Source organism: Sinohyriopsis cumingii, chromosome 5, assembly GCF_028554795.1.
Source record: "Sinohyriopsis cumingii isolate HCF-2022 chromosome 5, ASM2855479v2, whole genome shotgun sequence".
NCBI lineage: Eukaryota > Metazoa > Mollusca > Bivalvia > Unionida > Unionidae > Sinohyriopsis > Sinohyriopsis cumingii.
The window spans coordinates 76,887,012-76,910,997 of NC_142965.1; the positions used below are offsets into that span (position 1 = coordinate 76,887,012).

At 34.9% G+C, this 23,986-nt stretch overlaps 10 non-coding genes across 10 annotated transcripts; all 10 read right to left on the reverse strand.

Moving 5' to 3' along the window:
* Nucleotides 1–1,010: 1,010 nt before the first annotated feature.
* Nucleotides 1,011–1,083, reverse strand: Trnar-ucg (transfer RNA arginine (anticodon UCG)). Its single transcript has one exon. It is a non-coding gene; the product is annotated as a tRNA-Arg (tRNA).
* A 2,664-nt stretch (nucleotides 1,084–3,747) lies between these two features.
* Trnar-ucg (transfer RNA arginine (anticodon UCG)) lies at nucleotides 3,748–3,820 on the reverse strand. Its single transcript has one exon. It is a non-coding gene; the product is annotated as a tRNA-Arg (tRNA).
* Nucleotides 3,821–5,641: 1,821 nt separating this feature from the next.
* Trnar-ucg (transfer RNA arginine (anticodon UCG)) lies at nucleotides 5,642–5,714 on the reverse strand. Its single transcript has one exon. It is a non-coding gene; the product is annotated as a tRNA-Arg (tRNA).
* A 2,663-nt stretch (nucleotides 5,715–8,377) lies between these two features.
* Trnar-ucg (transfer RNA arginine (anticodon UCG)) lies at nucleotides 8,378–8,450 on the reverse strand. The gene has a single exon. It is a non-coding gene; the product is annotated as a tRNA-Arg (tRNA).
* A 1,838-nt stretch (nucleotides 8,451–10,288) lies between these two features.
* Trnar-ucg (transfer RNA arginine (anticodon UCG)) lies at nucleotides 10,289–10,361 on the reverse strand. The gene has a single exon. It is a non-coding gene; the product is annotated as a tRNA-Arg (tRNA).
* A 2,701-nt stretch (nucleotides 10,362–13,062) lies between these two features.
* On the reverse strand, nucleotides 13,063–13,135 carry Trnar-ucg (transfer RNA arginine (anticodon UCG)). Its single transcript has one exon. It is a non-coding gene; the product is annotated as a tRNA-Arg (tRNA).
* A 1,844-nt stretch (nucleotides 13,136–14,979) lies between these two features.
* Nucleotides 14,980–15,052, reverse strand: Trnar-ucg (transfer RNA arginine (anticodon UCG)). Its single transcript has one exon. It is a non-coding gene; the product is annotated as a tRNA-Arg (tRNA).
* Nucleotides 15,053–17,753: 2,701 nt separating this feature from the next.
* Nucleotides 17,754–17,826, reverse strand: Trnar-ucg (transfer RNA arginine (anticodon UCG)). Its single transcript has one exon. It is a non-coding gene; the product is annotated as a tRNA-Arg (tRNA).
* Nucleotides 17,827–19,666: 1,840 nt separating this feature from the next.
* Trnar-ucg (transfer RNA arginine (anticodon UCG)) lies at nucleotides 19,667–19,739 on the reverse strand. Its single transcript has one exon. It is a non-coding gene; the product is annotated as a tRNA-Arg (tRNA).
* Nucleotides 19,740–22,440: 2,701 nt separating this feature from the next.
* Nucleotides 22,441–22,513, reverse strand: Trnar-ucg (transfer RNA arginine (anticodon UCG)). Its single transcript has one exon. It is a non-coding gene; the product is annotated as a tRNA-Arg (tRNA).
* Between the last annotated feature and the right edge of the window lie 1,473 nt (nucleotides 22,514–23,986).

Below are 23,986 nucleotides of genomic sequence, written 5' to 3' on the forward strand. Positions count from 1 at the left end.
TTCCCTAATAAAGACATAATGTTTTCTTGATGCGACGGTCAGGAGAGAGAGAGAGAGAGAGAGAGAGAGAGAGAGAGAGAGAGAGAGAGGGAGAGAGAGAGAGAGAGAAACCTGTTAACATTTTCATAATTAATTAATAAAAATGTATTTTTAGAACACACTAGTATGTTTTAAGAACAAAACATTAAATACATCACATTATATGTACCACGTAACCCAGAAACTTTACCGTATAATACCGATATGGTTTGCAACTTTGTATATTTGATAAATACTGTAGATAAATCTCAAAGAAAGTGCACACACATCCTTACGACATACCATATTTTTGTAGGTTACTTGGTGTAATTCCTATATCCTATGTATTATATGATGTCCTGCATTTTACGACGCAGACAATTGTTGTTTTCTGGATCACTTCTAGGGGATATGCTGGACACATAAACTTAAGCTGAACTATAGATAATGTTTGGCTTAAGATTTTCTCATTTGAAAAATATATCCTTATATTTTCACATGTGACAATATAAGATTTCCCATCATGCCATGTGACGTATGAGTGCGTGTGCCTACAATAGTTGTACTTGTAAAAACAAAAAATAAGGAGTAGCTTGTGAGCTAGACAAAATATATAGCAATTGCCTTACATTTCAGTCATGGAATAGATATGTGCTGCGTGTAGTGCCAAAGAGAGAATTATTCTTATAACTTCAGTCCTGGAGCGAGTTTGGTATGCATTAAAAAATCAACTTTTCTATTCATACGTTAAAAATACCGGATATATTTCATCTTGTTTTACCAAAACCTATACATTCTGACTGGTGGCTTTACCGCTCATTATAATATTATGCTTTTTGGTACAAGGCGATGAAATTTATCCGGTATTTAAGTAAGGGAAAAAATATGCTCTATATATAATATCAATTCCGTCCTTTTACAATTCGGAGTTATTATAAGTGTGAAGTATATATAGGGCATTGAGACTACCTGTAACTCACCAAAAATGTATACGACCCCGACGAGATTCGAACTCGCAATCTTCTGATCCGAAGTCAGACGCCTTATCCATTAGGCCACGGGGCCTTCGGTAAATATATTTATTTGAATTGTCTATTGTCCGTTTTTTATTTGCTCCCATTTGTAGTGCCTGTATCATTTAAAGCTCACAATTACACAATAAAGACATTGTCCCATGTGGTTATTCATTCTTTACTTTTACAAACAGTGGACGCAGACGTCAGCACTTTTGATTTGTTTTATTTTCCTCTGGATCAAGTAGACCAACTGAATGAACTAAAGTATATGTTTCGTGGACCGCCACAAACAAGCTATTTTGCGACATTCCGCATTAACTTTTTGATGCAATATTTCGGATTTAAGCTAGAGATAGACGCAAGACAATGTCCTTACAAATAACATGCAAGCGACAATGCACAAACTGTCTTTTTAGCTGGTAATAAGAATGGCAAAACACATACTTATAGTTTAACACCCTGAATTTCCTCAAAATTAACTTTATTAGATCTGAAAATCCGGATTACATGATCTATGTCATGGGGTCTCAAGCTTGATTACATATGTCAAAACTGTACTGTAATTTCGACTATATTCCAAGTGCAGCTGTGTCCTCCCTACTGCACATAAGATGAAATAAACATTATATTCCACAGCGTCTGTTTTGATAATTGCTATTGAAGGACTTCATATTCTCCCCACATTATGATTTCAAACATTCAATGACAGAACAGAAACACACTTGCAGATGTCAACACGTGATGAAGTCCGATTTATTTCATGTAGAATTGGCACAGATAAACCCAGTCGATAATCACGAAATTTGGTAGAATTGACAAAAATGCCAAATCTATTCTATAATGCAATATAATACAATATCAAGATATTCATGGATAAAGCAGCAATCAAAAGCGTCAGCTGTCTCCTCATTAACAATACCTTTTGCATAGACACTGTGACTTGCAACATGAATGAAAGACGATCAATGGAAAAAAACCTGAATGCGATACTCTGTAATTACATATTGATATCAAACAAAGGTGTAGCAATGTCAGATAGAAATTAGCAAGTATTGATTACAAAATCATGCTGTTACGTAGCAATAGATACGATACGAGAAAATGTTGGTGCTGAGAGATTTGGTGGTGATGGTGGTGTTGTGAGTAAGTGCATGTTAAATTCAACTCTCATGACGTTTGTGGGGGTGGGGTGGGGGGACATAAAATGCACAATATGGGTTAAACCAGGAAATTGTGAATACATGTTGAAAAATATACTAGAAAATCCTCTCAGCTATGAACGTTTGGATCGTGCCTAATATCTCTTCACTTGCCTCAAGCGTCTACAATGGATGACCTAGTAGCAACGATTAATTGGTTTATATTTTGGGACGGTTTGCGTACTATACATGTCGTGTTCACAATCAATTTATTAGAATCTAAAATAAAAATGTTTTGCGGTTCCTGTCCCATCGCATGAAATGTTTCGTAATGACAAATGATGCAGAAGTTGTTATTAATGTAAATTTGTAACATACAAACTCGATTATACTTTCTATCACTTTTTGAATCGACTTGCCCATTCTTGTTCCAACACATTAATTCATAACGTTTCTACTAATGATTGATTTCCAGTTAAAAATAAAAACTTTAAAAAATTAAAAAAATTTAAAAAATATGTTAATATTAGTCAAAGATTTGTTCAGTTGGATTTACTTTCATACCCTGCATTGTCGACAATTCCTCTTTGTAAACGTGGACCTTAGTTGCATTTTCAACCTATATGTTCTTCTGATATGTCAGCTATGCATTATATGATGCTCAGTATTTTCCGACGCAGACGATTACTTTTTAGGATTACTTCGATGGGATATGCTGGGCTTCAAATATTTGAAATTTAACTCATTCGAGCTCTTTTTATTATGCACTTTTCTATTTTATCATAAACTTAATTTGAACTATAGATAATGTTTGGCTAAAGATTTTCTCATTTGAAAAATATATCCTAATATTTTCACATTTGAAAAATATATCCTTATAGTTTCACATGTGACACTATAAGATTATCCATCATGCCATGCGGCGTATGAGTGTATGTGCCTACAATAGTTATACCTGCAACATCATAAAATAAGGAGTACCTTGTGAGCTAGAATAAATATCTAGAAATTAATCACTGATAATACAATTTTACCAGAAGCTGTTTGCGTCTCGTTGAAGTTATTTCCCCTTACTTCCTTGACGACAATGACAAAATCCCTTTGTGACGCATTTTATGAATCGGAGATGGATTGTTTTCAGTTAGGTCAAATAGTTTACAAAATGAAAAAAATGTCATTTTCCTGTGGCAGAACATGTTAAGGCAGTACTGCCGCTTTCGTAAGAAACGTATAATTTTATTATCAGGCTGTGGTAGGGAGGTGCATTTACGAAAAGTGGGTGGGGGTGCTTGTCGTGCCGAAGAGAGAGTTAATCTTATCAACTTCAGTTCTAGGAGCAAGTGTGGTATGTAATAAAAAATACTTTTCTTTTCATACGTTAATACCGGATACATTTCATCTTGTAAAATGATGATTTTAGGTACCCGGCGATGAAATGTATCCGGTATTAAAGTAGGGAAATAAATATACTCTATATATAATATCAATTCCGTCTTTTTACAATTCGGAGATGTTAAAGATGTGCAGTAAATATAGGGCATTGAGACTATAATGTAACACACCAAAACTTTAAACGACCCCGACGAGATTCGAACTCGCAATCTTCTGATCCGAAGTCAGACGCCTTATCCATTAGGCCACGGGGCCTTCCATCAACAACCGTAGGTTCAGTTATGTGTTCGTAATGATTCGAACGTGCAGTACCCTAAACGGTCAAAATCCAACCAAAAAAGTCGTATTGTTCTCTTAGGTAGCTCATCGTTTGATTTTGTTTGTAACAAATTGAGATCTTATCTGAGCCTTTGGTTGGAATACTTTACAACCGGATCAGGTTGACATTAAAGAGATTCCAGGTATATACCGAACTTAGGACATCATATCCAAATTTAGAAATTTTCTTGGGCTGCTCCTCACTGTTGACATATTAGGGAACCAATTTAATGACATAATCAATGGGAAAGAATCAAGTCATATTGTGATATACGTTTAATTGCGGTTGTAAGACAAATGTCATTATTCAAGTGCAAATCAGTCATACATTCTGATACAAGATATATAACGCATTATAACGAATTTATATCAACTGTGTGTGTGTGTGTGTGTGTGTGGTACGGACGCTGTATCAATGATATACAAGGAGATGTAAACATTTTTTCATTAAACGGAACCGAGGAGTGCCGAGTTTCCTTTTAATGAAAAACTTTACAACGATTGGCATCTCATTGATACAGCGTAAGTACTGTACATATATTTTATTTATATCACAAACAAATACAAATATTTTCCCTTTGAAAGGAGTTAAGATTTACTCTCGCTAGTCGATTTCACTTTAAAACTAACTCTCTCTCTCTCTCTCTCTCCCTCTCGTTCTTTGGTCGGTTTGACAACTTTTGCCATGATTCAAAGTCCAGGGACATCGTAGAATGACAAAAACACAAATGAAAATCCTCTTCGCTCGTCATTTCATAGATTTTGGCCCACATCTTGATGCGATAGTCACGAGAGAGAGAGAGAGAGAGAGAGAGAGAGAGAGAGAGAGGGAGGGAGGGAGAGAGAGAGATAGAGAAACCTGTTAACATTTTCATAATTAATTAATAAAAATGTATTTTTAGAACACACTAGTATGTTTTAAGAACAAAACATTAAATCCATCACATTATATGTACCACGTAACCCAGAAACTTTACCGTATAATACCGATATGGTTTGCAACTTTGTATATTTGATAAATACTGTAGATAAATCTCAAAGAAAGTGCACACACATCCTTACGTCATACCATATTTTTGTAGGTTATTTGGTGTAATTCCTATATCCTATGTATTATATGATGTCCTGCATTTTACGACGCAGACAATTGTTGTTTTCTGGATCACTTCTAGGGGATATGCTGGACGCATAAACTTAAGTTGAACTATAGATAATGTTTGGCTTAAGATTTTCTCATTTGAAAAATATATCCTTATATTTTCACATGTGACAATATAAGATTTCCCATCATGCCATGTGACGTATGAGTGTGTGTGCCTACAATAGTTGTACTTGTAAAAACAAAAAATAAGGAGTAGCTTGTGAGCTAGACAAAATATATAGCAATTGCCTTACATTTCAGTCATGGAATAGATATGTGCTGCGTGTAGTGCCAAAGAGAGAATTATTCTTATAACTTCAGTCCTGGAGCGAGTTTGGTATGCATTAAAAAATCAACTTTTCTATTCATACGTTAAAAATACCGGATATATTTCATCTTGTTTTACCAAAACCTATACATTCTGACTGGTGGCTTTACCGCTCATTATAATATTATGCTTTTTGGTACAAGGCGATGAAATTTGTCCGGTATTTAAGTAAGGGAAAAAATATGCTCTATATATAATATCAATTCCGTCCTTTTACAATTCGGAGTTATTATAAGTGTGAAGTATATATAGGGCATTGAGACTACCTGTAACTCACCAAAAATGTATACGACCCCGACGAGATTCGAACTCGCAATCTTCTGATCCGAAGTCAGACGCTTTATCCATTAGGCCACGGGGCCTTCGGTAAATATATTTATTTGAATTGTCTATTGTCCGTTTTTATTTGCTCCCATTTGTAGTGCCAGTATCATTTAAAGCTCACAATTACACAATAAAGACATTGTCCCATGTGGTTATTCATTCTTTACTTTTACAAACAGTGGACGCAGACGTCAGCACTTTTGATTTGTTTTATTTTTCTCTGGATCAAGTAGACCAACTGAATGAACTAAAGTATATGTTTCGTGGACCGCCACAAACAAGCTATTTTGCGACATTCCGCATTAACTTTTTGATGCAATATTTCGGATTTAAGCTAGAGATAGACGCAAGACAATGTCCTTACAAATAACATGCAAGCGACAATGCACAAACTGTCTTTTTGGCTGGTAATAAGAATGGCAAAACACATACTTATAGTTTAACACCCTGAATTTCCTCAAAATTAACTTTATTAGATCTGAAAATCCGGATTACATGATCTATGTCATGGGGTCTCAAGCTTGATTACATATGTCAAAACTGTACTGTAATTTCGACTATATTCCAAGTGCAGCTGTGTCCTTCCTACTGCACATAAGATGAAATAAAGATTATATTCCACAGCGTCTGTTTTGATAATTGCTATTGAAGGACTTCATATTCTCCCCACATTATGATTTCAAACATTCAATGACAGAACAGAAACACACTTGCAGATGTCAACACGTAATGAAGTCCGATTTATTTCATGTAGAATTGGCACAGATAAACCCAGTCGATAATCACGAAATTTGGTAGAATTGACAAAAATGCCAAATCTATTCTATAATGCAATATAATACAATATCAAGATATTCATGGATAAAGCAGCAATCAAAAGCGTCAGCTGTCTCCTCATTAACAATACCTTTTGCATAGACACTGTGACTTGCAACATGAATGAAAGACGATCAATGGAAAAAAACCTGAATGCGATACTCTGTAATTACATATTGATATCAAACAAAGGTGTAGCAATGTCAGATAGAAATTAGCAAGTATTGATTACAAAATCATGCTGTTACTTAGCAATAGATACGATACGAGAAAATGTTGGTGCTGAGAGATTTGGTGGTGATGGTGGTGTTGTGAGTAAGTGCATGTTAAATTCAACTCTCATGACGTTTGTGGGGGTGGGGTGGGGGGACATAAAATGCACAATATGGGTTAAACCAGGAAATTGTGAATACATGTTGAAAAATATACTAGAAAATCCTCTCAGCTATGAACGTTTGGATCGTGCCTAATATCTCTTCACTTGCCTCAAGCGTCTACAATGGATGACCTAGTAGCAACGATTAATTGGTTTATATTTTGGGACGGTTTGCGTACTATACATGTCGTGTTCACAATCAATTTATTAGAATCTAAAATAAAAATGTTTTGCGGTTCCTGTTCCATCGCATGAAATGTTTCGTAGTGACAAATGATGCAGAAGTTGTTATTAATGTAAATTTGTAACATACAAACTCGATTATACTTTCTATCACTTTTTGAATCGACTTGTCCATTCTTGTTCCAACACATTAATTCATAACGTTTCTACTAATGATTGATTTCCAGTTAAAAATAAAAACTTTAAAAAATTTAAAAAATTTAAAAAATATGTTAATATTTGTCAAAGATTTGTTCAGTTGGATTTACTTTCATACCCTGCATTGTCGACAATTCCTCTTTGTAAACGTGGACCTTAGTGTCATTTTCAACCTATATGTTCTTCTGATATGTCAGCTATGCATTATATGATGCTCAGTATTTTCCGACGCAGACGATTACTTTTTAGGATTACTTCGATGGGATATGCTGGGCTTCAAATATTTGAAATTTAACTCATTCGAGCTCTTTTTATTATGCACTTTTCTATTTTATCATAAACTTAATTTGAACTATAGATAATGTTTGGCTAAAGATTTTCTCATTTGAAAAATATATCCTAATATTTTCACATTTGAAAAATATATCCTTATAGTTTCACATGTGACACTATAAGATTATCCATCATGCCATGCGGCGTATGAGTGTATGTGCCTACAATAGTTATACCTGCAACATCATAAAATAAGGAGTACCTTGTGAGCTAGAATAAATATCTAGAAATTAATCACTGATAATACAATTTTACCAGAAGCTGTTTGCGTCTCGTTGAAGTTATTTCCCCTTACTTCCTTGACGACAATGACAAAATCCCTTTGTGACGCATTTTATGAATCGGAGATGGATTGTTTTCAGTTAGGTCAAATAGTTTACAAAATGAAAAAAATGTCATTTTCCTGTGGCAGAACATGTTAAGGCAGTACTGCCGCTTTCGTAAGAAACGTATAATTTTATTATCAGGCTGTGGTAGGGAGGTGCATTTACGAAAAGTGGGTGGGGGTGCTTGTCGTGCCGAAGAGAGAGTTAATCTTATCAACTTCAGTTCTAGGAGCAAGTGTGGTATGTAATAAAAAATACTTTTCTTTTCATACGTTAATACCGGATACATTTCATCTTGTAAAATGATGATTTTAGGTACCCGGCGATGAAATGTATCCGGTATTAAAGTAGGGAAATAAATATACTCTATATATAATATCAATTCCGTCTTTTTACAATTCGGAGATGTTAAAGATGTGCAGTAAATATAGGGCATTGAGACTATAATGTAACACACCAAAACTTTAAACGACCCCGACGAGATTCGAACTCGCAATCTTCTGATCCGAAGTCAGACGCCTTATCCATTAGGCCACGGGGCCTTCCATCAACAACCGTAGGTTCAGTTATGTGTTCGTAATGATTCGAACGTGCAGTACCCTAAACGGTCAAAATCCAACCAAAAAAGTCGTATTGTTCTCTTAGGTAGCTCATCGTTTGATTTTGTTTGTAACAAATTGAGATCTTATCTGAGCCTTTGGTTGGAATACTTTACAACCGGATCAGGTTGACATTAAAGAGATTCCAGGTATATACCGAACTTAGGACATCATATCCAAATTTAGAAATTTTCTTGGGCTGCTCCTCACTGTTGACATATTAGGGAACCAATTTAATGACATAATCAATGGGAAAGAATCAAGTCATATTGTGATATACGTTTAATTGCGGTTGTAAGACAAATGTCATTATTCAAGTGCAAATCAGTCATACATTCTGATACAAGATATATAACGCATTATAACGAATTTATATCAACTGTGTGTGTGTGTGTGTGTGTGTGTGTGTGTGTGTGTGTAGTACGGACGCTGTATCAATGATATACAAGGAGATGTAAACATTTTTTCATTAAACGGAACCGAGGAGTGCCGAGTTTCCTTTTAATGAAAAACTTTACAACGATTGGCATCTCATTGATACAGCGTAAGTACTGTACATATATTTTATTTATATCACAAACAAATACAAATATTTTCCCTTTGAAAGGAGTTAAGATTTACTCTCGCTAGTCGATTTCACTTTAAAACTAACTCTCTCTCTCTCTCTCTCTCTCTCTCTCTCTCTCTCGTTCTTTGGTCGGTTTGACAACTTTTGCCATGATTCAACGTCCAGGGACATCGTAGAATGACAAAAACACAAATGAAGATCCTCTTCGCTCGTCATTTCATAGATTTTGGCCCATATCTTGATGCGACGGTCAGGAGAGAGAGAGAGAGAGAGAGAGAGAGAGAGAGAGAGAGAGAGGGAGAGAGAGAGAGAGAAACCTGTTAACATTTTCATAATTAATTAATAAAAATGTATTTTCAGAACACACTAGTATGTTTTAAGAACAAAACATTAAATACATCACATTATATGTACCACGTAACCCAGAAACTTTACCGTATAATACCGATATGGTTTGCAACTTTGTATATTTGATAAATACTGTAGATAAATCTCAAAGAAAGTGCACACACATCCTTACGACATACCATATTTTTGTAGGTTACTTGGTGTAATTCCTATATCCTATGTATTATATGATGTCCTGCATTTTACGACGCAGACAATTGTTGTTTTCTGGATCACTTCTAGGGGATATGCTGGACACATAAACTTAAGCTGAACTATAGATAATGTTTGGCTTAAGATTTTCTCATTTGAAAAATATATCCTTATATTTTCACATGTGACAATATAAGATTTCCCATCATGCCATGTGACGTATGAGTGCGTGTGCCTACAATAGTTGTACTTGTAAAAACAAAAACTAAGGCGTAGCTTGTGAGCTAGACAAAATATATAGCAATTGCCTTACATTTCAGTCATGGAATAGATATGTGCTGCGTGTAGTGCCAAAGAGAGAATTATTCTTATAACTTCAGTCCTGGAGCGAGTTTGGTATGCATTAAAAAATCAACTTTTCTATTCATACGTTAATACCGGATATATTTCATCTTGTTTTACCAAAACCTATACATTCTGACTGGTGGCTTTACCGCTCATTATAATATTATGCTTTTTGGTACAAGGCGATGAAATTTATCCGGTATTTAAGTAAGGGAAAAAATATGCTCTATATATAATATCAATTCCGTCCTTTTACAATTCGGAGTTATTATAAGTGTGAAGTATATATAGGGCATTGAGACTACCTGCAACTCACCAAAAATGTGTACGACCCCGACGAGATTCGAACTCGCAATCTTCTGATCCGAAGTCAGACGCCTTATCCATTAGGCCACGGGGCCTTCGGTAAATATATTTATTTGAATTGTCTATTGTCCGTTTTTATTTGCTCCCATTTGTAATGCCAGTATCATTTAAAGCTCACAATTACACAATAAAGACATTGTCCCATGTGGTTATTCATTCTTTACTTTTACAAACAGTGGACGCAGACGTCAGCACTTTTGATTTGTTTTATTTTTCTCTGGATCAAGTAGACCAACTGAATGAACTAAAGCATATGTTTCGTGGACCGCCACAAACAAGCTATTTTGCGACATTCCGCATTAACTTTTTGATGCAATATTTCGGATTTAAGCTAGAGATAGACGCAAGACAATGTCCTTACAAATAACATGCAAGCGACAATGCACAAACTGTCCTTTTAGCTGGTAATAAGAACGGCAAAACACATACTTATAGTTTAACACCCTGAATTTCCTCAAAATTAACTTTATTAGATCTGAAAATCCGGATTACATGATCTATGTCATGGGGTCTCAAGCTTGATTACACATTTCAAATCTGTATGGGGTCTCAAGCTTGATTACATATGTCAAAACTGTACTGTAATTTCGACTATATTCCAAGTGCAGCTGTGTCCTCCCTACTGCACATAAGATGAAATAAACATTATATTCCACAGCGTCTGTTTTGATAATTGTTATTGAAGGACTTCATATTCTCCCCACATTATGATTTCAAACATTCAATGACAGAACAGAAACACACTTGCAGATGTCAACACGTGATGAAGTCCGATTTATTTCATGTAGAATTGGCACAGATAAACCCAGTCGATAATCACGAAATTTGGTAGAATTGACAAAAATGCCAAATCTATTATATAATGCAATATAATACAATATCAAGATATTCATGGATAAAGCAGCAATCAAAAGCGTCAGCTGTCTCCTCATTAACAATACCTTTTGCATAGACACTGTGACTTGCAACATGAATGAAAGACGATCAATGGAAAAAATCCTGAATGCGATACTCTGTAATTACATATTGATATCAAACAAAGGTGTAGCAATGTCAGATAGAAATTAGCAAGTATTGATTACAAAATCATGCTGTTACGTAGCAATAGATACGATACGAGAAAATGTTGGTGCTGAGAGATTTGGTGGTGATGGTGGTGTTGTGAGTAAGTGCATGTTAAATTCAACTCTCATGACGTTTGTGGGGGTGGGGTGGGGGGACATAAAATGCACAATATGGGTTAAACCAGGAAATTGTGAATACATGTTGAAAAATATACTAGAAAATCCTCTCAGCTATGAACTTTTGGATCGTGCCTAATATCTCTTCACTTGCCTCAAGCGTCTACAATGGATGACCTAGTAGCAACGATTAATTGGTTTATATTTTGGGACGGTTTGCGTACTATACATGTCATGTTCACAATCAATTTATTAGAATCTAAAATAAAAATGTTTTGCGGTTCCTGTTCCATCGCATGAAATGTTTCGTAATGACAAATGATGCAGAAGTTGTTATTAATGTAAATTTGTAACATACAAACTCGATTATACTTTCTATCACTTTTTGAATCGACTTGCCCATTCTTGTTCTAACACATTAATTCATAACGTTTCTACTAATGATTGATTTCCAGTTAAAAATAAAAACTTAATAAAATTAAAAAATTTTTAAAAAATATGTTAATATTAGTCAAAGATTTGTTCAGTTGGATTTACTTGCATACCTTGCATTGTCGACAATTCCTCTTTGTAAACGTGGACCTTAGTGTCATTTTCAACCTATATGTTCTTCTGATATGTCAGCTATGCATTATATGATGCTCAGTATTTTCCGACGCAGACGATTACTTTTTAGGATTACTTCGATGGGATATGCTGGGCTTCAAATATTTGAAATTTAACTCATTCGAGCTCTTTTTATTATGCACTTTTCTATTTTATCATAAACTTAATTTGAACTATAGATAATGTTTGGCTAAAGATTTTCTCATTTGAAAAATATATCCTAATATTTTCACATTTGAAAAATATATCCTTATAGTTTCACATGTGACACTATAAGATTATCCATCATGCCATGTGGCGTATGAGTGTATGTGCCTACAATAGTTATACCTGCAACATCATAAAATAAGGAGTACCTTGTGAGCTAGAATAAATATCTAGAAATTAATCACTGATAATACAATTTTACCAGAAGCTGTTTGCGTCTCGTTGAAGTTATTTCCCCTTACTTCCTTGACGACAATGACAAAATCCCTTTGTGACGCATTTTATGAATCGGAGATGGATTGTTTTCAGTTAGGTCAAATAGTTTACAAAATGAAAAAAATGTCATTTTCCTGTGGCAGAACATGTTAAGGCAGTACTGCCGCTTTCGTAAGAAACGTATAATTTTATTATCAGGCTGTGGTAGGGAGGTGCATTTACGAAAAGTGGGTGGGGGTGCTTGTCTTGCCGAAGAGAGAGTTAATCTTATCAACTTCAGTTCTAGGAGCAAGTGTGGTATGTAATAAAAAATACTTTTCTTTTCATACGTTAATACCGGATACATTTCATCTTGTAAAATGATGATTTTAGGTACCCGGCGATGAAATGTATCCGGTATTAAAGTAGGGAAATAAATATACTCTATATATAATATCAATTCCGTCTTTTTACAATTCGGAGATGTTAAACATGTGCAGTAAATATAGAGCATTGAGACTATAATGTAACACACCAAAACTTTAAACGACCCCGACGAGATTCGAACTCGCAATCTTCTGATCCGAAGTCAGACGCCTTATCCATTAGGCCACGGGGCCTTCCATCAACAAACGTAGGTTCAGTTATGTGTTCGTAATGATTCGAACGTGCAGTACCCTAAACGGTCAAAATCCAACCAAAAAAGTCGTATTGTTCTCTTAGGTAGCTCATTGTTTGATTTTGTTTGTAACAAATTGAGATCTTATCTGAGCCTTTGGTTGGAATACTTTACAACCGGATCAGGTTGACATTAAAGAGATTCCAGGTATATACCAAACTTAGGACATCATATCCAAATTTAGAAATTTTCTTGGGCTGCTCCTCACTGTCGACATATTAGGGAACCAATTTAATGACATAATCAATGGGAAAGAATCAAGTCATATTGTGATGTACGTTTAATTGCGGTTGTAAGACAAATGTCATTATTCAAGTGCAAATCAGTCATACATTCTGATACAAGATATATAACGCATTATAACGAATTTATATCAACTGTGTGTGTGTGTGTGTGTGTGTGTGTGTGTGTGGTACGGACGCTGTATCAATGATATACAAGGAGATGTAAACATTTTTTCATTAAACGGAACCGAGGAGTGCCGAGTTTCCTTTTAATGAAAAACTTTACAACGATTGGCATCTCATTGATACAGCGTAAGTACTGTACATATATTTTATTTATATCACAAACAAATACAAATATTTTCCCTTTGAAAGGAGTTAAGATTTACTCTCGCTAGTCGATTTCACTTTAAAACTAACTCTCTCTCTCTCTCTCTCTCTCTCTCTCTCTCTCTCTCTCGTTCTTTGGTCGGTTTGACAACTTTTGCCATGATTCAATGTCCAGGGACATCGTAGAATGACAAAAACACAAATGAAAATCCTCTTCGCTCGTCATTTCATAGATTTTGGCCCATATCTTGATGCGACGGTCAGGAGAGAGAGAGAGAGAGAGAGAGAGAGAGAGAGAGAGAGAGTTAGGGAGGGAGAGAGAGAGATAGAGAAACCTGTTAACATTTTCATAATTAATTAATAAAAATGTATTTTTAGAACACACTAGTATGTTTTAAGAACAAAACATTAAATACATCACATTATATGTACCACGTAACCCAGAAACTTTACTGTATAATACCGATATGGTTTGCAACTTTGTATATTTGATAAATACTGTAGATAAATCTCAAAGAAAGTGCACACACATCCTTACGACATACCATATTTTTGTAGGTTACTTGGTGTAATTCCTATATCCTATGTATTATATGATGTCCTGCATTTTACGACGCAGACAATTGTTGTTTTCTGGATCACTTCTAGGGGATATGCTGGACACATAAACTTAAGCTGAACTATAGATAATGTTTGGCTTAAGATTTTCTCATTTGAAAAATATATCCTTATATTTTCACATGTGACAATATAAGATTTCCCATCATGCCATGTGACGTATGAGTGCGTGTGCCTACAATAGTTGTACTTGTAAAAACAAAAAATAAGGAGTAGCTTGTGAGCTAGACAAAATATATAGCAATTGCCTTACATTTCAGTCATGGAATAGATATGTGCTGCGTGTAGTGCCAAAGAGAGAATTATTCTTATAACTTCAGTCCTGGAGCGAGTTTGGTATGCATTAAAAAATCAACTTTTCTATTCATACGTTAATACCGGATATATTTCATCTTGTTTTACCAAAACCTATACATTCTGACTGGTGGCTTTACCGCTCATTATAATATTATGCTTTTTGGTACAAGGCGATGAAATTTATCCGGTATTTAAGTAAGGGAAAAAATATGCTCTATATATAATATCAATTCCGTCCTTTTACAATTCGGAGTTATTATAAGTGTGAAGTATATATAGGGCATTGAGACTACCTGTAACTCACCAAAAATGTATACGACCCCGACGAGATTCGAACTCGCAATCTTCTGATCCGAAGTCAGACGCCTTATCCATTAGGCCACGGGGCCTTCGGTAAATATATTTATTTGAATTGTCTATTGTCCGTTTTTATTTGCTCCCATTTGTAATGCCAGTATCATTTAAAGCTCACAATTACACAATAAAGACATTGTCCCATGTGGTTATTCATTCTTTACTTTTACAAACAGTGGACGCAGACGTCAGCACTTTTGATTTGTTTTATTTTCCTCTGGATCAAGTAGACCAACTGAATGAACTAAAGTATATGTTTCGTGGACCGCCACAAACAAGCTATTTTGCGACATTCCGCATTAACTTTTTGATGCAATATTTCGGATTTAAGCTAGAGATAGACGCAAGACAATGTCCTTACAAATAACATGCAAGCGACAATGCACAAACTGTCCTTTTAGCTGGTAATAAGAATGGCAAAACACATACTTATAGTTTAACACCCTGAATTTCCTCAAAATTAACTTTATTAGATCTGAAAATCCGGATTACATGATCTATGTCATGGGGTCTCAAGCTTGATTACACATTTCAAATCTGTATGGGGTCTCAGGCTTGATTACATATGTCAAAACTGTACTGTAATTTCGACTATATTCCAAGTGCAGCTGTGTCCTCCCTACTGCACATAAGATGAAATAAACATTATATTCCACAGCGTCTGTTTTGATAACTGTTATTGAAGGACTTCATATTCTCCCCACATTATGATTTCAAACATTCAATGACAGAACAGAAACACACTTGCAGATGTCAACACGTGATGAAGTCCGATTTATTTCATGTAGAATTGGCACAGATAAACCCAGTCTATAATCACGAAATTTGGTAGAATTGACAAAAATGCCAAATCTATTATATAATGCAATATAATACAATATCAAGATATTCATGGATAAAGCAGCAATCAAAAGCGTCAGCTGTCTCCTCATTAACAATACCTTTTGCATAGACACTGTGACTTGCAACATGAATGAAAGACGATCAATGGAAAAAATCCTGAATGCGATACTCTGTAATTACATATTGATATCAAACAAAGGTGTAGCAATGTCAGATAGAAATTAGCAAGTATTGATTACAAAATCATGCTGTTACGTAGCAATAGATACGATACGAGAAAATGTTGGTGCTGAGAGATTTGGTGGTGATGGTGGTGTTGTGAGTAAGTGCATGTTAAATTCAACTCTCATGACGTTTGTGGGGGTGGGGTGGGGGGACATAAAATGCACAATATGGGTTAAACCAGGAAATTGTGAATACATGTTGAAAAATATACTAGAAAATCCTCTCAGCTATGAACTTTTGGATCGTGCCTAATATCTCTTCACTTGCCTCAAGCGTCTACAATGGATGACCTAGTAGCAACGATTAATTGGTTTATATTTTGGGACGGTTTGCGTACTATACATGTCATGTTCACAATCAATTTATTAGAATCTAAAATAAAAATGTTTTGCGGTTCCTGTTCCATCGCATGAAATGTTTCGTAATGACAAATGATGCAGAAGTTGTTATTAATGTAAATTTGTAACATACAAACTCGATTATACTTTCTATCACTTTTTGAATCGACTTGCCCATTCTTGTTCCAACACATTAATTCATAACGTTTCTACTAATGATTGATTTCCAGTTAAAAATAAAAACTTAATAAAATTAAAAAAATTTTAAAAAATATGTTAATATTAGTCAAAGATTTGTTCAGTTGGATTTACTTGCATACCTTGCATTGTCGACAATTCCTCTTTGTAAACGTGGACCTTAGTGTCATTTTCAACCTATATGTTCTTCTGATATGTCAGCTATGCATTATATGATGCTCAGTATTTTCCGACGCAGACGATTACTTTTTAGGATTACTTCGATGGGATATGCTGGGCTTCAAATATTTGAAATTTAACTCATTCGAGCTCTTTTTATTATGCACTTTTCTATTTTATCATAAACTTAATTTGAACTATAGATAATGTTTGGCTAAAGATTTTCTCATTTGAAAAATATATCCTAATATTTTCACATTTGAAAAATATATCCTTATAGTTTCACATGTGACACTATAAGATTATCCATCATGCCATGCGGCGTATGAGTGTATGTGCCTACAATAGTTATACCTGCAACATCATAAAATAAGGAGTACCTTGTGAGCTAGAATAAATATCTAGAAATTAATCACTGATAATACAATTTTACCAGAAGCTGTTTGCGTCTCGTTGAAGTTAGTTCCCCTTACTTCCTTGACGACAATGACAAAATCCCTTTGTGACGCATTTTATGAATCGGAGATGGATTGTTTTCAGTTAGGTCAAATAGTTTACAAAATGAAAAAAATGTCATTTTCCTGTGGCAGAACATGTTAAGGCAGTACTGCCGCTTTCGTAAGAAACGTATAATTTTATTATCAGGCTGTGGTAGGGAGGTGCATTTACGAAAAGTGGGTGGGGGTGCTTGTCTTGCCGAAGAGAGAGTTAATCTTATAAACTTCAGTTCTAGGAGCAAGTGTGGTATGTAATAAAAAATACTTTTCTTTTCATACGTTAATGCCGGATACATTTCATCTTGTAAAATGATGATTTTAGGTACCCGGCGATGAAATGTATCCGGTATTAAAGTAGGGAAATAAATATACTCTATATATAATATCAATTCCGTCTTTTTACAATTCGGAGATGTTAAAGATGTGCAGTAAATATAGGGCATTGAGACTATAATGTAACACACGAAAACTTTAAAGGACCCCGACGAGATTCGAACTCGCAATCTTCTGATCCGAAGTCAGACGCCTTATCCATTAGGCCACGGGGCCTTCCATCAACAACCGTAGGTTCAGTTATGTGTTCGTAATGATTCGAACGTGCAGTACCCTAAATGGTCAAAATCCAACCAAAAAAGTCGTATTGTTCTCTTAGGTAGCTCATCGTTTGATTTTGTTTGTAACAAATTGAGATCTTATCTGAGCCTTTGGTTGGAATACTTTACAACCGGATCAGGTTGACATTAAAGAGATTCCAGGTATATACCGAACTTAGGACATCATATCCAAATTTAGAAATTTTCTTGGGCTGCTCCTCACTGTTGACATATTAGGGAACCAATTTAATGACATAATCAATGGGAAAGAATCAAGTCATATTGTGATATACGTTTAATTGCGGTTGTAAGACAAAAGTCATTATTCAAGTGCAAATCAGTCATACATTCTGATACAAGATATATAACGCATTATAACGAATTTATATCAACTGTGTGTGTGTGTGTGTGTGTGTGTGTGTGTGTAGTACCGACGCTGTATCAATGATATACAAGGAGATGTAAACATTTTTTCATTAAACGGAACCGAGGAGTGCCGAGTTTCCTTTTAATGAAAAACTTTACAACGATTGGCATCTCATTGATACAGCGTAAGTACTGTACATATATTTTATTTATATCACAAACAAATACAAATATTTTCCCTTTGAAAGGAGTTAAGATTTACTCTCGCTAGTCGATTTCACTTTAAAACTAACTCTCTCTCTCTCTCTCTCTCTCTCTCTCTCTCTCGTTCTTTGGTCGGTTTGACAACTTTTGCCATGATTCAAAGTCCAGGGACATCGTAGAATGACAAAAACACAAATGAAAATCCTCTTCGCTCGTCATTTCATAGATTTTGGCCCATATCTTGATGCGACGGTCAGGAGAGAGAGAGAGAGAGAGAGAGAGAGAGAGAGAGAGAGAGAGAGAGAGGGAGGGAGAGAGAGAGAGAGAAACCTGTTAACATTTTCATAATTAATTAATAAAAATGTATTTTTAGAACACACTAGTATGTTTTAAGAACAAAACATTAAATACATCACATTATATGTACCACGTAACCCAGAAACTTTACCGTATAATACCGATATGGTTTGCAACTTTGTATATTTGATAAATACTGTAGATAAATCTCAAAGAAAGTGCACACACATCCTTACGACATACCATATTTTTGTAGGTTACTTGGTGTAATTCCTATATCCTATGTATTATATGATGTCCTGCATTTTACGACGCAGACAATTGTTGTTTTCTGTATCACTTCTAGGGGATATGCTGGACACATAAACTTAAGCTGAACTATAGATAATGTTTGGCTTAAGATTTTCTCATTTGAAAAATATATCCTTATATTTTCACATGTGACAATATAAGATTTCCCATCATGCCATGTGACGTATGAGTGCGTGTGCCTACAATAGTTGTACTTGTAAAAACAAAAACTAAGGCGTAGTTTGTGAGCTAGACAAAATATATAGCAATTGCCTTACATTTCAGTCATGGAATAGATATGTGCTGCGTGTAGTGCCAAAGAGAGAATTATTCTTATAACTTCAGTCCTGGAGCGAGTTTGGTATGCATTAAAAAATCAACTTTTCTATTCATACGTTAATACCGGATATATTTCATCTTGTTTTACCAAAACCTATACATTCTGACTGGTGGCTTTACCGCTCATTATAATATTATGCTTTTTGGTACAAGGCGATGAAATTTATCCGGTATTTAAGTAAGGGAAAAAATATGCTCTATATATAATATCAATTCCGTCCTTTTACAATTCGGAGTTATTATAAGTGTGAAGTATATATAGGGCATTGAGACTACCTGCAACTCACCAAAAATGTATACGACCCCGACGAGATTCGAGCTCGCAATCTTCTGATCCGAAGTCAGACGCCTTATCCATTAGGCCACGGGGCCTTCGGTAAATATATTTATTTGAATTGTCTATTGTCCGTTTTTATTTGCTCCCATTTGTAGTGCCAGTATCATTTAAAGCTCACAATTACACAATAAAGACATTGTCCCATGTGGTTATTCATTCTTTACTTTTACAAACAGTGGACGCAGACGTCAGCACTTTTGATTTGTTTTATTTTTCTCTGGATCAAGTAGACCAACTGAATGAACTAAAGTATATGTTTCGTGGACCGCCACAAACAAGCTATTTTGCGACATTCCGCATTAACTTTTTGATGCAATATTTCGGATTTAAGCTAGAGATAGACGCAAGACAATGTCCTTACAAATAACATGCAAGCGACAATGCACAAACTGTCCTTTTAGCTGGTAATAAGAACGGCAAAACACATACTTATAGTTTAACACCCTGAATTTCCTCAAAATTAACTTTATTAGATCTGAAAATCCGGATTACATGATCTATGTCATGGGGTCTCAAGCTTGATTACACATTTCAAATCTGTATGGGGTCTCAAGCTTGATTACATATGTCAAAACTGTACTGTAATTTCGACTATATTCCAAGTGCAGCTGTGTCCTCCCTACTGCACAAAAGATGAAATAAACATTATATTCCACAGCGTCTGTTTTGATAATTGTTATTGAAGGACTTCATATTCTCCCCACATTATGATTTCAAACATTCAATGACAGAACAGAAACACACTTGCAGATGTCAACACGTGATGAAGTCCGATTTATTTCATGTAGAATTGGCACAGATAAACCCAGTCGATAATCACGAAATTTGGTAGAATTGACAAAAATGCCAAATCTATTATATAATGCAATATAATACAATATCAAGATATTCATGGATAAAGCAGCAATCAAAAGCGTCAGCTGTCTCCTCATTAACAATACCTTTTGCATAGACACTGTGACTTGCAACATGAATGAAAGACGATCAATGGAAAAAATCCTGAATGCGATACTCTGTAATTACATATTGATATCAAACAAAGGTGTAGCAATGTCAGATAGAAATTAGCAAGTATTGATTACAAAATCATGCTGTTACGTAGCAATAGATACGATACGAGAAAATGTTGGTGCTGAGAGATTTGGTGGTGATGGTGGTGTTGTGAGTAAGTGCATGTTAAATTCAACTCTCATGACGTTTGTGGGGGTGGGGTGGGGGGACATAAAATGCACAATATGGGTTAAACCAGGAAATTGTGAATACATGTTGAAAAATATACTAGAAAATCCTCTCAGCTATGAACTTTTGGATCGTGCCTAATATCTCTTCACTTGCCTCAAGCGTCTACAATGGATGACCTAGTAGCAACGATTAATTGGTTTATATTTTGGGACGGTTTGCGTACTATACATGTCATGTTCACAATCAATTTATTAGAATCTAAAATAAAAATGTTTTGCGGTTCCTGTTCCATCGCATGAAATGTTTCGTAATGACAAATGATGCAGAAGTTGTTATTAATGTAAATTTGTAACATACAAACTCGATTATACTTTCTATCACTTTTTGAATCGACTTGCCCATTCTTGTTCTAACACATTAATTCATAACGTTTCTACTAATGATTGATTTCCAGTTAAAAATAAAAACTTAATAAAATTAAAAATTTTTTAAAAAATATGTTAATATTAGTCAAAGATTTGTTCAGTTGGATTTACTTGCATACCTTGCATTGTCGACAATTCCTCTTTGTAAACGTGGACCTTAGTGTCATTTTCAACCTATATGTTCTTCTGATATGTCAGCTATGCATTATATGATGCTCAGTATTTTCCGACGCAGACGATTACTTTTTAGGATTACTTCGATGGGATATGCTGGGCTTCAAATATTTGAAATTTAACTCATTCGAGCTCTTTTTATTATGCACTTTTCTATTTTATCATAAACTTAATTTGAACTATAGATAATGTTTGGCTAAAGATTTTCTCATTTGAAAAATATATCCTAATATTTTCACATTTGAAAAATATATCCTTATAGTTTCACATGTGACACTATAAGATTATCCATCATGCCATGTGGCGTATGAGTGTATGTGCCTACAATAGTTATACCTGCAACATCATAAAATAAGGAGTACCTTGTGAGCTAGAATAAATATCTAGAAATTAATCACTGATAATACAATTTTACCAGAAGCTGTTTGCGTCTCGTTGAAGTTATTTCCCCTTACTTCCTTGACGACAATGACAAAATCCCTTTGTGACGCATTTTATGAATCGGAGATGGATTGTTTTCAGTTAGGTCAAATAGTTTACAAAATGAAAAAAATGTCATTTTCCTGTGGCAGAACATGTTAAGGCAGTACTGCCGCTTTCGTAAGAAACGTATAATTTTATTATCAGGCTGTGGTAGGGAGGTGCATTTACGAAAAGTGGGTGGGGGTGCTTGTCTTGCCGAAGAGAGAGTTAATCTTATCAACTTCAGTTCTAGGAGCAAGTGTGGTATGTAATAAAAAATACTTTTCTTTTCATACGTTAATACTGGATACATTTCATCTTGTAAAATGATGATTTTAGGTACCCGGCGATGAAATGTATCCGGTATTAAAGTAGGGAAATAAATATACTCTATATATAATATCAATTCCGTCTTTTTACAATTCGGAGATGTTAAACATGTGCAGTAAATATAGAGCATTGAGACTATAATGTAACACACCAAAACTTTAAACGACCCCGACGAGATTCGAACTCGCAATCTTCTGATCCGAAGTCAGACGCCTTATCCATTAGGCCACGGGGCCTTCCATCAACAAACGTAGGTTCAGTTATGTGTTCGTAATGATTCGAACGTGCAGTACCCTAAACGGTCAAAATCCAACCAAAAAAGTCGTATTGTTCTCTTAGGTAGCTCATTGTTTGATTTTGTTTGTAACAAATTGAGATCTTATCTGAGCCTTTGGTTGGAATACTTTACAACCGGATCAGGTTGACATTAAAGAGATTCCAGGTATATACCAAACTTAGGACATCATATCCAAATTTAGAAATTTTCTTGGGCTGCTCCTCACTGTCGACATATTAGGGAACCAATTTAATGACATAATCAATGGGAAAGAATCAAGTCATATTGTGATGTACGTTTAATTGCGGTTGTAAGACAAATGTCATTATTCAAGTGCAAATCAGTCATACATTCTGATACAAGATATATAACGCATTATAACGAATTTATATCAACTGTGTGTGTGTGTGTGTGTGTGTGTGTGTGTGTGTGTGTCTAGTACGGACGCTGTATCAATGATATACAAGGAGATGTAAACATTTTTTCATTAAACGGAACCGAGGAGTGCCGAGTTTCCTTTTAATGAAAAACTTTACAACGATTGGCATCTCATTGATACAGCGTAAGTACTGTACATATATTTTATTTATATCACAAACAAATACAAATATTTTCCCTTTGAAAGGAGTTAAGATTTACTCTCGCTAGTCGATTTCACTTTAAAACTAACTCTCTCTCTCTCTCTCTCTCTCTCTCTCGTTCTTTGGTCGGTTTGACAACTTTTGCCATGATTCAAAGTCCAGGGACATCGTAGAATGACAAAAACACAAATGAGAATCCTCTTCGCTCGTCATTTCATAGATTTTGGCCCATATCTTGATGCGATGGTCAGGAGAGAGAGAGAGAGAGAGAGAGAGAGAGAGAGAGAGAGAGAGAGAGAGAGAGGGAGGGAGAGAGAGAGATAGAGAAACCTGTTAACATTTTGATAATTAATTAATAAAAATGTATTTTTAGAACACACTAGTATGTTTTAAGAACAAAACATTAAATACATCACATTATATGTACCACGTAACCCAGAAACTTTACCGTATAATACCGATATGGTTTGCAACTTTGTATATTTGATAAATACTGTAGATAAATCTCAAAGAAAGTGCACACACATCCTTACGACATACCATATTTTTGTAGGTTACTTGGTGTAATTCCTATATCCTATGTATTATATGATGTCCTGCATTTTACGACGCAGACAATTGTTGTTTTCTGGATCACTTCTAGGGGATATGCTGGACACATAAACTTAAGCTGAACTATAGATAATGTTTGGCTTAAGATTTTCTCATTTGAAAAATATATCCTTATATTTTCACATGTGACAATATAAGATTTCCCATCATGCCATGTGACGTATGAGTGTGTGTGCCTACAATAGTTGTACTTGTAAAAACAAAAAATAAGGAGTAGCTTGTGAGCTAGACAAAATATA